Source organism: Aulonocara sp. 'chitande type north' Nkhata Bay, linkage group LG7, assembly GCF_057382095.1.
Source record: "Aulonocara sp. 'chitande type north' Nkhata Bay isolate Kocher_YH1m ecotype deep benthic linkage group LG7, A_spYH_male_GT1.1, whole genome shotgun sequence".
Lineage (NCBI taxonomy): Eukaryota > Metazoa > Chordata > Actinopteri > Cichliformes > Cichlidae > Aulonocara > Aulonocara sp. 'chitande type north' Nkhata Bay.
This window is the reverse complement of record NC_141350.1, coordinates 10476112-10493136: the sequence shown is the minus strand read 5'-3', so window position 1 is coordinate 10493136 and position 17025 is coordinate 10476112.

Below are 17025 nucleotides of genomic sequence, written 5' to 3'. Positions count from 1 at the left end.
GCTGACGAGGCGTGAGGCTGGACGGGCTCCTCGGACCCTCCAGCGGAGACGGGAGGCTGAACGGGCCCCTCGGACCCTCCAGCGGAGACGGGCGGCTGAACGGGCCCCTCGGACCCTCCAGCGGAGACGAGGAGGTGCTGGCTGGGCCCACTGGAACCCCCAGCAGACGAGGTAGATGGCGGCACGGGAGCCGCGGAGTGCTGGATGAGCTCATCCGAGCTTCCAGCAGGAGCCGATGTAGAGCCAGAGAGAATTGGGACCCCGGGCTCAACGTTAAGCTGGCTAGAAAACTGCACTGCTACGGGGAACTGGGCCAAAGGTTCAGGTGCGAGCTGAGCTGCCGGACACACGGGGACCTGAGCTGCCGGACACACGGGGACCTGAGCTGCCGGACACACGGGGACCTGAGCTGCCGGACACACGGGGACCTGAGCTGCTGGACACACAGGGACCTGAGCTGCTAACGGTGGAGAAGTAAATGACTGCACAGGGGACTGAACTGATGTCTGTAGTAACGGTGGTGGTGAGAGTGGAGTAGGTGGTGGAGTTAATGACTTCACAGGGGAATGAACTAGAGGTAGTGACGGTTGTGGTGCTGGTGGTTGAGTGGGTGACTGTGCTAAAGGAGGCTGCACTGGGGACACTGGAGACTGCACTGGGGACACTGGAGACTGCACTGGGGACACTGGAGACTGCACTGGGGAAAGCAGAGCTGCAGGAGACTGCGCTAGAGACTGCAGTGATGGTTGTAGTGGAGGTGTAACGGGTGGAAGAGCGGCTGAATTGGCTGCGGGTCGGGTGGCTAATGGCTCGGCTACAGAGTGCCTTAATGGCAGGGCTATGGGTTGAATGACTGACTGAGTAGCAGCCTGAATGGCTGGGTGTAGTGACGGTTGTGGTGGAAGAGAAACAGGTGGTAGTGTGGATGATGGAGCTAAGGGCGACTGAGTGGCAGACCGAACTGATGACTGAAGCGATGGTAGAGGTGAAAATGGAGCTTGTGGTGGAGTTAATGACTGTGCTAGCGGGGACACAGGAGACGCAGCTTGTAGCTGGGCAGCTAAGAGAGCTTCAGGAGGCTGGACAGCTAAGAAAGCTTCAGGAGGCTGGGCAGCTAAGAGAGCTTCAGGAGGCTGGGCAGCTAAGAGAGCTTCAGGAGGCTGGGCAGCTAAGAGAGCTTCAGGAGGCTGGGCAGCTAATAAACTGTTCACATTACCATCCGTAGCACAAAACACAACCCCTGAACGAATAGTCCCACGGTTCGACACAGAAAAAGAGTCCTTATTCACCACAGCCGGCGATGTAAAAGTCCGAACGTCCGGCTGTGGGGTGGCGCGCCCGCGGCGTGATCGACGCTTCTTCCCCGCAGATGGCTCCAAAGGGCCGGGCAAAACCACATCCGGCCGGTGAAACTGACGCGGCTGCTCCAGGGTGGCTGTTGTCTGTTGCTGCTGGGCCAAGTCTGATATTTCCCGAGTTCGCGCCGCCTCCCGGGCTTCATTCAAATTGGCCAATAAGTCCAAACATCCTCTGACCTGGCGGAGATGAGAATTTCCTTTGAGGATTGCTTCGATAGCATTTATCCCCACAATCTTTGCCCTTTTATTGGAAGTGTGGGTTATCCACTCGACTAGGCGTTGGACACGTATCAGATCGCTCTCCCCGGGTAAGTCTGCTGGGTCCATGTTGTGGTGACGTCGTACTGTCATGAATCGCTGTGCGGCAGGCGGGAGTTGGACCCAAAATGCAGGACTCACAGACTCGAGGGAATGAACTCAAAACACAGCTTTATTTGCCGGTAGAACAAACATACAAACTAAACTAAACTGGGAAGCCACAAACTAAGAACTTACAGCGAGACACAGGGAGATCCACACACAGCATGAGGGACGACGTCACGCCGAACAGAGGGAGACGCAGACAGAAATACACAGAGGGTTAACGAGGAAAGTGGGAACACACGGGGAACACAGGTGACACTGATAATCATAACGAGACAGGGCGGGGTGAACTGAACATGACATGTACAGGCGTGAGAGTCACAAAGTAAACAGGAAGTGCACAGAGGTTCAGACAGGAGGAGAGAGAGCACGGGGAAAACACAGACATAACGGGCTGGGGAAACATGAAACAACCACAAAGGGAGACGAGGGCTCATAAATACACAGGGCACACAGGGGGGGGGGAGAGAGAGCACGGGGAGAACTTAGACATAATGGGCAGGGGAAACATGGAATAAAACATATGGAGAGACGAGGGCTCACAGATACACAGAGGGGCACACAGGGGGTAAAAGCCATGAAGGGAAAACACTTAGGGAACAACACAACAGGGCAACTCAGTAAACATGGCCTAAATAAGGAACAAAATACAAACATACAAGAAAACTAAGAACACTGGGCCAACATGGCCCAGGACCATGACAGTCCAAAAGAGTTCTGACTGTGTTAAAGAACAAAGGTGGCCATGTTAACTTATGTTTCAATAAATCACTGTACTTATTTAAAATTTTCTTAAAAAATAAAGAGAAATGAGGGCTGGCTCAAGATTTTCCACAGTACTGTATATAAAAACAGTTACCTTAGTTCCACTATTGAGACATGATGAAAACAGCTCTTTTTCTGTCTTTGTGGAATTTAAAGCTTGTGGTGTGGTTTCTTTACTTATCATTGGCTAAACAGTATCCTAAGTTCACAATACTAACATGCTCTCAAGGGGTCTTACAGGGTTTATGAACTTGTCAGAGCTCACAAAGATGGGTTGGGTCAAAAGCTTGAATTGAAATTTTATTGTATTCCAAAATGAATCTATACTCCTCTCTCACATCTATTTGTAATAATACAATAGGAGTACTGTACTAACACATACGACTCACCATAGTTGTGACATCCTGTATCATAGTTTTTGCATCTTCTGATATTAATTTAATAATGCAAACAGACAGAATTAAATAAATCTAAACATATAAGATTACATGTGGGTTGACAGAATTTTCACGCGGTGTCATCCATCTGTTTTTACTTTATGAGACTAATATGTGCAAATAAATTAAGTGTAGGAAATGCTGCCTCAGAGGTGGCCTTTCTGGGATGTGAGCTATTTTAAAATTGCTTGCTTTGTAGGTGCAGGAGATGTGGCTGTTCCATTGCCGCATGGTGGTGACAGTGGATGGTGATGAAAACCACATGCAACACCATGACTTTATGTGGTTCTATTTCTGTGTGTGTGTATGTGTGTGTGTGTGTGTGTGCAAGCTGGTAAGCTCAACGGATTGCAGTCTAGGCCCAGTGGGCATAACATTAATGATCTCTGACAGAGAACTACGCTAATTTGATGTCATGACACAACTCTGCTTAATAGCCGTTGATATTCTTTTATGTGTGAGTGTTTTCTGAATGAGCACTTACAAGAAACAGGTCACATGAAGTCATGAGTTGGACAGTTGGGAAGGAAATATTTGCTGCTCTGTTGGTATATTCTGAATGGTTACCAGGCAGGCTGTTCTACTGTGTACAGCACTTTGGAAAGTTGTAAATCTTTGTCATTTGGGAACCACAAGCTGTACATACTGCAGCCTTTTATATGTCTGTGGCATCTGGAACTCACAGTCAGTCACACATACTCCATGAATGATTTGCTGATGAGTCTTTTTTTATTGGTTCAATCTCAGTGGTACGTTGTTTATATCCTATCACATTCTTATTCCTTTGGGAGGCATTTGCCTGTACAATATAGTTCCCAGTCTACACTCTTCATTCACCTGCTTCCCAATCTCTTACTCTTGCTAAATACTTTGTACTCCCAGGTTCCCCAAGGAACCTGGGAGTACATGCCCAAGGTAGCAGGCGGGCATGCCCAGTATCAGCCCTCTTCTCCTTTGAGACTGGCTGACATCACCACTCTTCTCCTCCCAGGTGCTTTTGTGACACATAACAGTTTTACACATTAGTATGCTTGTTTTTCAATATCGCCTGTAACTATTGAAGAAAGATACACAAATACAAGTGCAATTTACCTTTAAAAAACCCCAGAGAATTAGAAATACTAATGGTAAGCAATAGTAATGTAGAAAGGGCTGATATTACTGCTCGTCTAAACTCATCTTCTGTTACTCCAATCCCCAACACAAAGCTAGACTCATTGCACACTCATCCACATGCGCTCTCATTCACACACCCTGAAGGCAAAGGTTTTCACACACACTCTTTCAAATACCATGGACTCGGAGGAAACATCGATCTGGATTAATAATTGTAAGTGTACACCCTTTTGTTTGTTTCAACGGCATTCTTCCAGCATTATTAGAGGAGATGTGATATGTCAGTGTTTGGTAAGAGATGGGACACTTGTTGGTAGTTATGCAGGGAAGGTCTATTGTCTTGTCGTTGCTAATGTCACGCTGTCGGGGAAAGGAGTTCGGTGATCACATCTTTTGTCATGGCAATAAAAAAAGTCTCATTTACAGTTTGTTGGTGTTGTTGGGGTGATGGAAACTGAGCCTGAAAATTTAGCCTGGGGGGCAGAAGACGTGCTGTATGATATCATAACAAAACCTGGTGCGTTTCTGAGTGTGTACATAACATCATCATGGTAACCAGGAGAGCAACACTGTGTGTGCATGATTTATGATGCCCGGCCAGTTAATGGAATTGTGAAGAGTTCAGTGTTCAGTAATAAACCGGAGGCTTTTATGAAGTCTATGCATTCTGATAATTAACATATTGTTCTTGAGTCTGTTGTTTATAAAGGGAAACTATCACAGTACTGAGGGCCAAGACTTTGTGTTCCCCTAGCTGCTCATTGCTTATGTTTGCAGATAAATTAAAAAAAGATCAATGGAAGCTCAGTTCTTGTCTATTTTGCATTATATATGAACACTTTACCTGTATACAACCAAAGCTTGCTCAAATTTGATTGGTCAAAAGGATTCAAAGTATTCTTCAAGTACTGTAAATTGCAAATGGACACCAGAGCCGATTCTCCATAATCACATGCAGCTGTTTGTGGAGATTATTTACTTAGTAACCTTCCAAAAGTACAGTGTCTTACGTATTTGCTATTTTAGTAATCTTTCTACTGCACACTATAAACTTTGTTGAGCATGTACATTAAACTCTCCCTTCCACAGACACATACCCAAATCTGTAAGTCCGTTCCCATGACCCATCCCCCATTGGGTATTTTTCAGATTGTTAAAGGAATTAAAACTGCAAAAGACTATATGTTGTGTAAATTTTCCAGTTCTCTGGGCAGTATACCCCATGTTTGTGTGTGTTAACAGTGGTCTTTTAAGTCTCTAATTAAAAGCTAAGTTCAAGTGCCTTTAAGTGAGTGGCTGAAAGGCAAGGAAGCTTATTTACTGTCATGTTGCATGCTGGGGACTTGTTAAGAGTGCTGACAGTGGCTCAAGTTGGTCCAAATAGCATGCCCAAATACTCTAACACAAAAAATCCATGTGCTTCGTACACTCGCACACACAGACACGCATGTACACGCACAAGCAGAGAGCAGAGCCTCATGTGTTATAGAGAGCTAGAGATTGCTCACAGCTGCCTGTCTTCAGAAGAGCAAAGAGGAAAACTAAGACAGGGACACTTGGACCACTTATTTCAGCAGGACCACTTGTATATTTGCATGCAGTAACACAAAGTAACGATTAAAAATCAGAATCAAATAAAGAAAACACCATTATTAATGTCCCAGCGCCTGCAAAGTTCTAAATGCACTCTCTAGGATTCACAACATGCTGATTCTCCGTTCTATTTGGGCCAGCATGAACTGAAAACACTTTGTCTCCTGGCATTTGGTCTAAATTTTTCCTCTCACATGGTCAGCTGTTTCAAAGTCAGAACCATGCACACAGCACTGCTTTCTGTGGGCACAATACAACAGAGTACCTCTCATTAAGTGCAGCTGACTGTTACCACATGGAGGTGAGGGTAAAAGGGGTGAATTTAACGCATCTGCTACTTCTCAACCAGGTTTAAATGGTTCAAAAGTTATATCACTATAAAGTTCAAGTTTAAAAAAGCAACTCCATTAACACCGGACAGAAAGCATTGTCTCTTCTTTGGTTTTCTGTCACTCTTCATACAAGTAGCTAAGGCTTAGTTAGCCCTGTGTTTGCTTTTACCCACAAAATGAAATGACAGCTGACCGTGCAACCTGCACAAATGTTTGATCGTTAACAGCTGTTGGATGTTTTATATAAGTCAAAAATTAATCAATATGCATTTCACTGCGTTTAAAGGGCTTGCACATACTGGTGGATTTACCATGATAGAAACATAAAACAAGATTTGGGTAATTACCACCACCGTTAATTTAGGACAGCTGTGCCATAAACCTTCCATTGGATGGTGGTCTGATAGATTTGTTAAGCACTCTTTCATTGAAATAGTTTCACTGAGACTAAATAATATTTAATCACACAGTTTAACTCCAACTTTAAACAAGCGATGAAGGGGCTCTTGAAAAATTGGCCCACTGTGAGTTGTCTCCGGGTTTGTTTCTGAAAAGTGTAAACAAAGGAAATTGCCAAGAAATGCTTTGGGGTTTTGCTATAATCTACATATTAAGCTCAAAAGATAAAATGATTTCCTTCTACGTAAGTCACAATTAAACAGCAGTAATTGTTAAACTTCGTCACTGTGAGCACATTATAACAGGGCAATTAAATGTTACTACATAAAATTGCTTTAGATCATATGATAAATAAATAAATGACAACATAAATTTAAAGGGGATTTACTACATTGTTGATTTACAGTCCAGAATACACTTAAATGTGCACTGCTTTAAAGTACAAACATCAGTTAGATTGGGATAACTGTGCTTTCAAGTGATAAAGCCCTCTAGCAGGCATATTAATTGTGATGTAATGGTTCAACAGTCTGCATCATGTGGAAGTCAGGGAGGAAAAAAATGATCAAAAGGACTGTAGGACTGTGTAATGATAAACCATGATCTTGCTAAAAAATACTGTTCACAACTCAACAATCACTGATCACATCCCACTGATAGGAACATCAGTCATAAAAATGCTTCTGTGAGTCATTCTAAAGGAACAAAGAGACAACAGATCAAGTGATGAAATGCATACAGTACTGAGCAAAAGTTTGTTAACAAAGAATGCTTTCAAAAATTGAAGTGTTATTCATTTGTTTTCATCAATCAACAAAATGCAGTGGGTGAATAAAGGAGAAATCTAAATCAAATCAGTATTTGGTGTGACCACCCAAAACATAATCAATTCCTCTAGGTACACTTGCACACAGTTTTTGAAGGAACTTGGATGGTAGAAATAACCACAGATCTTATGGGGACGTAGGCTTCCTCGCATCCTTCTGTCTCTTCATGTAATCCCAGAAACACTCGTTGATGTTGTGATCAGGGCTCTGATGGGGCCATACCATCACTTCCAGTGCTTCTTGTTCTTCTTTACGCTGAAGATAGTTCTTAATCACTTTGGCTGTATGTTTGGGGTCATTGTCCTGCTGCAGAATACATTTGGGGCCAATAAACAATCAATTATATTTCTGAAAGCATTCTTTGTTTACAACGTTTTTCACACCCGCCTAAAACTTTTGCACAGTACTGTATCTTAACTGTTTTTGAAATGTGTTCCACCTTTTAACATACACCACTGTAACATTGTACTGACCTGTAAACATCTCCAAGGTTATCCTGAAAAAAGAAACAACAACCCCACACCAGCTCAAATTTCCTTTAACTCACTTCCCGACTAATGGCTTTACGTTAAACTGTGGGCTACACGGCAGTTCTCTTTAACAGCAGCTTTTAGTACAAACATTTAGTAGTGTGTTGCTGTATTTACTAAACTGCTTTCCTCAGAGGTCCTTTTGTATATTCCTATTTAATCTCCATCAGTTTCTTTCTCATCTTGCTCATCACTACCCTGCCTTTCATTTGTACTGTTGTTTGCTTCATGTTTTGCTCGTAACACTCTTCAAATCTTTTATTCTCTCTCCATCTTCTGTTACACCACTCACTTCTTTTCATGTCAGCCACACACCATCTCTCAAACCAAAATCCTCCTGGTGCTGACACAGATGGACAATTTGCTAGTTCATGCTTCCTGACCCATTAGGCGAACTTCTCTGCGCCACCGGACGCTTCTGTTTGCAAACTGTGACAAAGTATCAGCATTACCCCTTTCTCTAGATGCACACAGCGTGGAAGAACAAGGGATCTCGGTATGTTTATATTACCCATTATACCCCCACCACGCATTATACCCATTTACTGGTGCATGCAGACAAGCCTGCGCATGCTCTCTCACACATTCACCAAACAAACAAAGGAAAACGTGAGTGCTTGTCTTTATCTATAGTAAAACTTAGTCTGTGACAGTGAAGGACACAGCCCTGTTACATTAACTTAAGTGATGACTTAGCACTTGCTAAAGTTCCCTCAAGGCAAATAATTATAAAATGCAGTCTGTTTCAGTCTCACACAGATTTCCTATTAGCTTAATAAGTCATTAATTTTAGTGGAGTGTTATTAAGATAAAGTTAATGAAGGTAAGACTAATTAAGACATGATAAATTGACATGTCGGTTACACCCATTTACATATTATCTATCGCCTCCGACTTATCTGCTTTTACTGCAGAATGCTTCCTAAATTAAAATGACATCCAGCTCATTTATCTTGGAGATTGACATTTGCAGGAAGTTTGCAGTTGGTTTCTTTGGCTGAGCTCAGTACTTTGACAGATCAGCATCTTCGGGCTTCTCCAGAACTGCAGAAATACCAGCGTCTGACTTGCTGTTTGTAATTAGCAATGACATTAGCGACACTAGCCAAGATGATGAGGAAGGAGAAAAAGGCGAGGATGTCTCTGAAGCAGAACAAATGATGAAGTGATCAGAAGATGATTAGTCTACTAGCCTGCTAACTGCTGTGTAGAGCAACGGAGTCAATAAGAAAATACCAGTTCAAATGAGAATAAGGTGTATTATTAATATTCAGATAAAACATTTTGACTTAAAAAAATGTAAATGAGTACAATTAAACAATAGTTAAACTGTTTCGGTTAGTACAAAAGAGGCAGTACAGTGGGATTTGCCTGCAAAGATGATGTAATAATCACCAAAAAATTGCTTGTTACCATAGATAAGCAAGCATGTTCTTTAAACCAAAGAACACTGCATTTCATTTCTCTTTCAGCAGCAGACATGGTGTCAACTGAGTTCAGCTTAATGTGACTCTTTTAAGTTATAATATGTTTGACCCTATGTGACTCCTTAGCCAATGCCTTCGTCAGACGTTGTGGAAAACAGGGCCTAAGGGAGTGTCCCTTTTTTAGGAAAGGAAATTGACACGTTGTTTTAACGACTCTGATGTCCTGAGGTGAGCTTCACTTTGGTTGGAGAACCCTTCTTAAGTGTGCCATTAATTTTCACTCCTCCCTCTTATATTGCTCACCTTCTTCCACGTGGAGTGCACACTCAAGGAGAAGGTTAGGGTAATCCTGTCTGTGCAGGTGTGAGTGACAGCAGTCATTTCAAAGAGTTTCACTTACACCTCAGAGAGAAAAGGAAAATGAGAATAGAAGATATAAAGTGTAGGACTTGTTAAAAACATTTTTTTTTTCATTTGTGGATAATGTCCTGTTTAGCCCAGCTGTACTTTCTCATCTACCCCTGTGTCCGAACTCAAAACAGTATATTATGCAACAACATGGCTCACAGAGGGTGAGCCAAGGATAATTCACTGATGTGTGTTTGGTTAATTGCACAAGTTAACAATTAAGCTAATGTTGTGTTCTCAATTATGCTTTGTTCACTGTGTCCTTTTCCCACTCGATTTGATTATGTCAAACAAACAAGGCAAAATATTAGCAGCGGTAGGATGACTGGCACTGGATTAGCTTGTGATGCATTAAAGGAAAGCATTTCACTATTCCTAGACTGCCAACTTTTATGCAGAGTGTTCATGCACATAAAGATGACTGTATTGTTTCCGGTGAAGGGAATGTTAAAACAGTGAACGCTGTACAGACCACCCAAAGAAAACAAAAAGCTCATTAACCACCATTTAAACCACATTACAATGCTCACAGTATCATATTTATTTACTTTACCACAATAATGAACACAACTTGCATCAATACAACTTTTGCCAGTTGGACAAAAATTGCCCTTTTGTGCCATTAGGCTGGACGCTTCAACCTTGTGTGATCATGGGCAGTGAGGCAGATACACTGGATGTAGGGGCCATAGGGGCACAGGCAGAATTAGGGTGACTGTGCATGTTGGGATGGCTTGCTGGGTTTCTTTGTTTGTGTTTGTATGGAATCAGCAGTATTACCAGAATGTGTTCGCTCACTGTAACAGTGGTTGCCTTCATCTTTGTTCACCCATGGGCCACTTAAAACTATACATCTATGGGAACCATGATGAGGCAACCAAGCAGAACCACATGAGGCTTGGAAGAGGATGAGATAAAGGGATTAGAGAAAGGAAGGGTGGCTAAATGAGATTTTAGACTTGGAGAGTAGTTGCTGTGTTGTGTTTGATGCCTTGGCAAAGACTGGGGCCCGGCTAATGTGGCGTGATACACTGGGTACTGAAAGCAGGGCCAAGGGTTCCTTCCTGGGCATGAGTATCTGGGTTGGAGCATAATTGGACAGCTGGACCCTTTCCTTGCATATTTTTGCAAAAGAGGATGTTGTAAGCTTATCTTACTTTCTCCTCTCTCCTCTTCTCTAATGTACTCTTCTCCCAGTATTGATTTTACTTCAGCACAGAGAGATTGCTTGTGATCAGTGTTGTAATCGAAGATTGAAAAATTGATTTTTTTTCCCTGTTCCCTCCAAGAAACTGTTTCTCACTTGACTGTGACAAGCTCAGTAGTTACTGATACTTTAACGGGGCGTCATACAATAATACCCCCTTCCCTTCCTGCATTTTGTAGAGGTTCTCTTTAGGTAATGAAGAGCAGAAGCTTTTGCTAGACAGTGAGTGCACTATATTAACTTACAGGAATGCTGTCTTTCTACTTAGAAGTGAAACTAAACACACTACCCATTCATAATGACTTGTTTTTGTCTGCAGGGGATTCGTTTAAAAAAAAAAGCCCCCTTTTAACCAGAAATTTGATCTGTTAAAAACACAGTTTGTGTAGTTTGTGTCTACATCAGTTAAATAATAACACAACTGAAAGGCTCTGATTATGGGGAGGCATTCGTAAAGTAGAATCCTTTTTCTAATTGCTCGCCCCATCATAAAACTTATTTACAAGCAGGATGTTGAGAAACCAGTTAAAATTACATTGTTGCAGCTGGAAGAAGTTGAAGGGTGTATGTCCTACAGAATATCAATGGATGAAGGTAAATTTAGGACAAAGAGTGCATGTAGAGTGTGAGTGCAGGTCTTGCACAGAAACATGCAGGATTTGTTTTAGGCAAAGAATCATTTTCCCTTTAATCATAAAGCATAAATAATGGTAAAGGACTTGTTCCATGACACATTTAGAGTCATCACCTGGGCTGACTTGGCAGGGTGACAGTCATTCAGCCATAAGTTAAAATGAGGCGTAATTTCCTCTTGACTAATGAGCTTCTTTGAGCTTCTGACCTGAGTTATAAAATGCCAGAAGGTGTCTGAGGCAATGGCAGTGTGGGCTAGAGGAAAAGCCTTTTCTACATCACTGGCAAAACAGCAACTCATAATAATCTTAGAGAAATTCTTCTCATTGTAGGCAATGTTCAGATTAATAGTGAGTCCTTGACTGAGCCAGGCTTGTAATGGGATGCTTTTTTTTTTGCACAAATCAGGTGAAATCAGTGCTAACTGATGATTTGACAGATTATTCTTTCTTCGGACAAATATAAAGCTGATTTTAGCTTCTAACACCAAGTAAACAAAATGATCAGCGTTGTATTTATTTCATTTCTTTATTTCTTTCTTTATTTATCTTTTGGTGTCTGTTTTGTTCTCTCTTCTTTCTTAGTTCTTGTGTCACCCTCAGTGATTTAAGGTTGATTGTATTCAAGGGCTGAACGGTTCTACGTCCAACAAGAAACACTGAGTTCATGTCAGAGTCAAGGTTCTGACTGAAAATATAAATCTGCGTGGATGGACGGAGGTTCACGGATCCATTTTGTTTGACCTCGGCATAATACCAGGCGCTCCATTAAAGAAGATGCTCCAAATGGATCTATCAAGGGCCTTTCTCCCTGAGATAGTGTTGACTAGGTCAGCTAATTCAGAAATGATGCTGCTGATGTGCACATTGAGGGGTCAACTGCAAAGGCATTTTGATCAAAATGTATAATGCACTACATAATCCATCAACATGTAGACAAACCAAGGTTAATGCAACTATGTAATGTTTGCTTGGTAATGAGTACTTGGATGCTCTATCCATACAAATGACATGTGGACAACCAATCACTCATCAACAATCAGTACATTTTTTAATAAAAAAGATTACAGAAGAGGTATCTCAAATGAGTTGTTATTTATCCATCAGACAATAAGCATCAGTCTATTCTTTGAGCATAATTTATTTGACAGATTTGCAGTGATCATATTAGTGGAGAATGTTTGCTGCTTACTTTAAAATATTTCAAATGTTTTGACTTCAGTGCTGAGAGATTCTGTCTTCAGACTGCTGGAGCTACAAACATGGATGTTAGACTTAACCCAGAGTGACACGTGTTGTTGACCCCCTTCCCTTTTCACCAAAGATTTAGCAGGGGCATACTCCTGTTCAGTATTGGTTTTTAATGAAATCTGACCTTTAGCGCTAAGTCTCAGCCTCACCACACGATGATAATGGTAGCTGAGTGGTGACTGAATTTGGCTGTCATGTTGAAGCTAGAGTACATTTTCTGAGTAAAAGTAGCTCAATTCTTGTTTTTTTCCCTCATGGAGAATAAAACCCACTGGAGAATATTGAATGTTGATTATTTTTTCTAGACTTTGTGTGAGTTGGCAGAGTTGTGTAAATGTGCTAAGAATAATGTATCAGCAGGTTGGAGGAGAAACAGTAGCTCTTATGTGTTTCACTAACCATTTCGCCACTGGTACTACCCACAATGAGTGGAAAAATGTTTGGGTTTGTCACATGTTAGCTTGGAAGAGGTTATTGTTATGTCTGCTTCCAGAAGGTATACCATTACATGCGGGGCTATTACTTGGGGCCTTATGGCTATTTTTCTTTTTCTCTTTCCTCATTTTCCCTTTCTATACCATAAACTAGATAAGGTTCAGTATGTTAAATACCAGGAGTGTGCCAGAGGCAAAACTTCAAGTGCATATGGGAGTTCAGTTTGCAACGGTGTCAAGGACATGAGCCATGTGATGTTGAAATGACTATCCTTCTGAGTAAAGTCAATAAACCGCACTAGTGATGAGAATCAGCTCGTCTGTCTCCACCATACAAATGCACAGAAACATTCACTGACATTGTAACTCATTCTCCTGCTCTTTCTCTCAACCTACTTCCTTTCTTTATTTGCTGAAGGAAAATGAATGTGACACATCAGGTTTTTAAATGTGGGTGTTTTATGCTCAAGAGTTGTTGTTTTTTGGGGTACAGTAAATCTGCAAAAACACAACCTTTCAAACCTTATATATAATTAATGTGATGAATGATAGGAAATAATTCTGGAAAGTATTTCAAACAACACAAGATACTGTAATGTTTCTAGAAAGTGTAGACTTTATATTTGGAGGTTGTGAAAAAAGAAAGCGTAAATCCAAAACAGACTCGTACTTATACATGGGTTGTTTGTCAGTGCACTATAGCGAAAGGACACCTTGCAAGTATCTTTTCAAGACTTCATCTTACAGTATTTGCAGTATTTGACCACCTAAAATGAGAAACGCTACCATACTGGTGGTTCTCAGCCCACCAGTATTACCTGCACAGGGCTGCTTCTCTAAAAATGTCTCACACACAAAACGTTTTGTAAGTGTTTTCATGCTCGTCCTGCATCTAATAAAATGAACACCCAGTGGATTGCTATTTATGTTGATGGTTACTGCTCACACAACATCATGAATTCATTGTATAAGTATAATGCACGGCTAATGTGGCCACATTACCATTAGCGCTGTATACAAACAGGCCAGAGCTGTGTTAAAATTGTAGCCTAATGGTTAAGAACAATCAGAAATTGTGACAATCCTAAAAGATCAATTTGAAACAAGAATGGGATGTGGGTTAGTGTTTTCATTTCACCCTTTGTGCCGTTGTGCAACCTAAATTCAGCTTGCTTTTTTGGATATTTTTTTCTAATGTATTAGTTTTTTTGTTTTTTCTGTGGCACACATCTAGGGGACACAAAGAGCTCATCTTACACCAAGAACAGTTCTCTATTTTGCAATAGAGAGACTGGATCCAAACTGAAATTTAATGGCTTCTTGGTTTGACCTGTTCTCCCTCGTCATTCATGACATTCCACTCAGTAGTTTTTTGGTGATAAAGAGTGTTCAAGTCACACATATGTTGTTTTAAAGTGGATTTTTCGTTAGAGGAAAGGCAGTATTTGTGTACCAGAATCAGTTCTGATCATTATCAGTGATATTTTCAGTAGAAGAACAGTTTACAGTTCCCAAGTTTATTTAAGTATATTTGAAAAAGTATTACTGGATCATAGAGCATGATAATGTTTTTCCTAAGCAATAACACTAACATTATTCTCCAGTTAATGCATTAATAGATAACTAAAACAGAAGTGGTGCATAACTTAAGCTGCACTGTTATGTCTGTTTTTTTATCTCTCAGCTGTAAAAGCTTCGCTGGGAGAAATACAGTTTAGAGATGAAGCTGATTCACAATGATAACAGATCACGGAAAAGGAAGACCAAGAGTGCTAAATATTGGCAAGAAAATGAAACTTGTTTGACATGAGGTGCTGCACAGCCTTGCCAAGGACCTTGGAATTGCTATAGCGTTAAACATCTCACATATGAGAAAAATTTGAATATTTTCTATTAATTGACTTAAGCTGATGCCTCAAAATGTATTAACGCTAAAACATTAAAGAAAAGCAAGCAAAAAAACAAAAAAACACAATCAAATGAACAAACCAAAACAAAAACTAAAAGTCTGCAGTGTGCTAACCCTTGTACTCTAACCTCCTGAAAGCAGGGTAATCAAAAAGTAACACATTACATTAAAATGCTTCTAGGCTATTTGTGAAGAAGTCATGAAAATCCTGCTCACAAATATCACACACCATGCTGCTATTCATTTATCACTGTCTGCTCTCTGTGTGACTACATTATGCATGTTAAATGTAATAGTGCACTCAAAAGATCATGATAAGAAGATTTTAGGCACAAATATATGTTAATGACTTCTGCTGCATATTTTAACCCTCCTCATGTTTACTTATCCGAAAGTGTCAGAAACCAAAAAATCTGAATAAACATTGTTTATATCTCACTATTAACTCCATTACTAACTATTTCAATTAATATTTGGTGTAATGGTGCTCTTTACCTCTCACAGATCATGGTTCAATGAGGATAATTCACTTGCATGCATGCATTTTAAAACTTTTTTAATGTGCGTTTGAAAGACCTACATATAAAACACAATTGTTTTACATGGCATTGATTATTTACATTTTTTTTTTAAATAATTTTAATTTTTTTCTTTTTATGTAGTGATATAGATAACATGTGACATCTCTTCTGTTCTGGGTCAAACTGACCCGCTGACTTAAAATCAAGACTAAGCCTCCTGTTATGATGCGGGTCAAATTGACCCATTTTAAATTTTAAAAATCTAAAAAAAATAATTCAAAGTATTTTTTCAGCATGAAGCTTCTTCTACTTGGCTTAATAAGGGTAATCAACATATAAAATAAAAGCAGTTCCTTTCACCTATGTGCAACCCCCTCTGCATGTTTATATTACACAGATACTGTTTGGGTCAATTTGACCCAGCAGTAAAAGTGGAGGTTAAAGAAGCTCAACTAAATAACAGTAAGTTTCATCAGCTTTTGACGAACAACTCAATCAAGACACATCAACGAAAAAACTCCTCAAATAAAAACAATTTGAATCCAGGAAGCACTGCTTCTGAGCGTAAATACAACCACTGTCTTTTTGATTGCAACGTAATTAATTGTGGAAATGTATATTTCAAAGTTCTCTTTCACAGAACGTTGTCTTTCTTTCAGAAGTTTTGTATGAATAGAATTTAATAATGTGCCTTTATCTTTTAAGTGTGCAATCTGAAAGCTGCAACCAGTTTTCTGGATCTGCCCCTGCCCCCAGTCCATGTGTGTATTATTGGTGGGTATGTGCATGTGATTTAGAAAGAGACTGTGGGTTTTTTTGTTTGTTTTTTTTGTCCCTGTGGACATGCAGGTAGGCCTAAAGGCTGAAATATTGATGGATGATGATAAATTCATGTTTTTGTTAACTAAAAAACAAGTTTTCATTGTAGTGTTTCCGTCATCTGGCAAATTGTCTTTTTCTGCATGCTGAATGTTTCAGATGAATTAGAGATTAAATTCTTGTTATTTTTTGTCAAGTTCTTAAATGCATAAACCTTTTTTTAATATCGCTGCACTCACAAATGCTGTTTATCCCCTACGAGTGAACAAATTCAGTTTTGTCATAGTAGAGCCTCTGCCACCACAAAAAGGGTGTGGTCATCACAGGGATGAAGACAAAACCGTTTCAGTCACTTATTCATACAGTAGCACCAGCTCAGAGTTTTTGTTGCTTTATTTTTTCATCCATATTTTATTAAGAAAGAGTCAGTCACCAACAGCATGTGGTTTATTCCATCATAAATAGTGTATTGCGTACGCTGTCTATTTATGCCATGCTCTCATGAGTCTGCTTACATGGAAGAGTCAAAGAAGAAAATGTTTAAAACTTTTTGTGGTGACAAATATACTGAAGTACAATTGTACTCTGTCCAAACTTGTGTTTTAAATAATACTACTAGTGTTCAGCCGTGGTTCGATCTGTATGTGTTTTTCTTGTCTCCAAGATGCCCCTCGGGTAATTTTGGTGAGGACCTGAA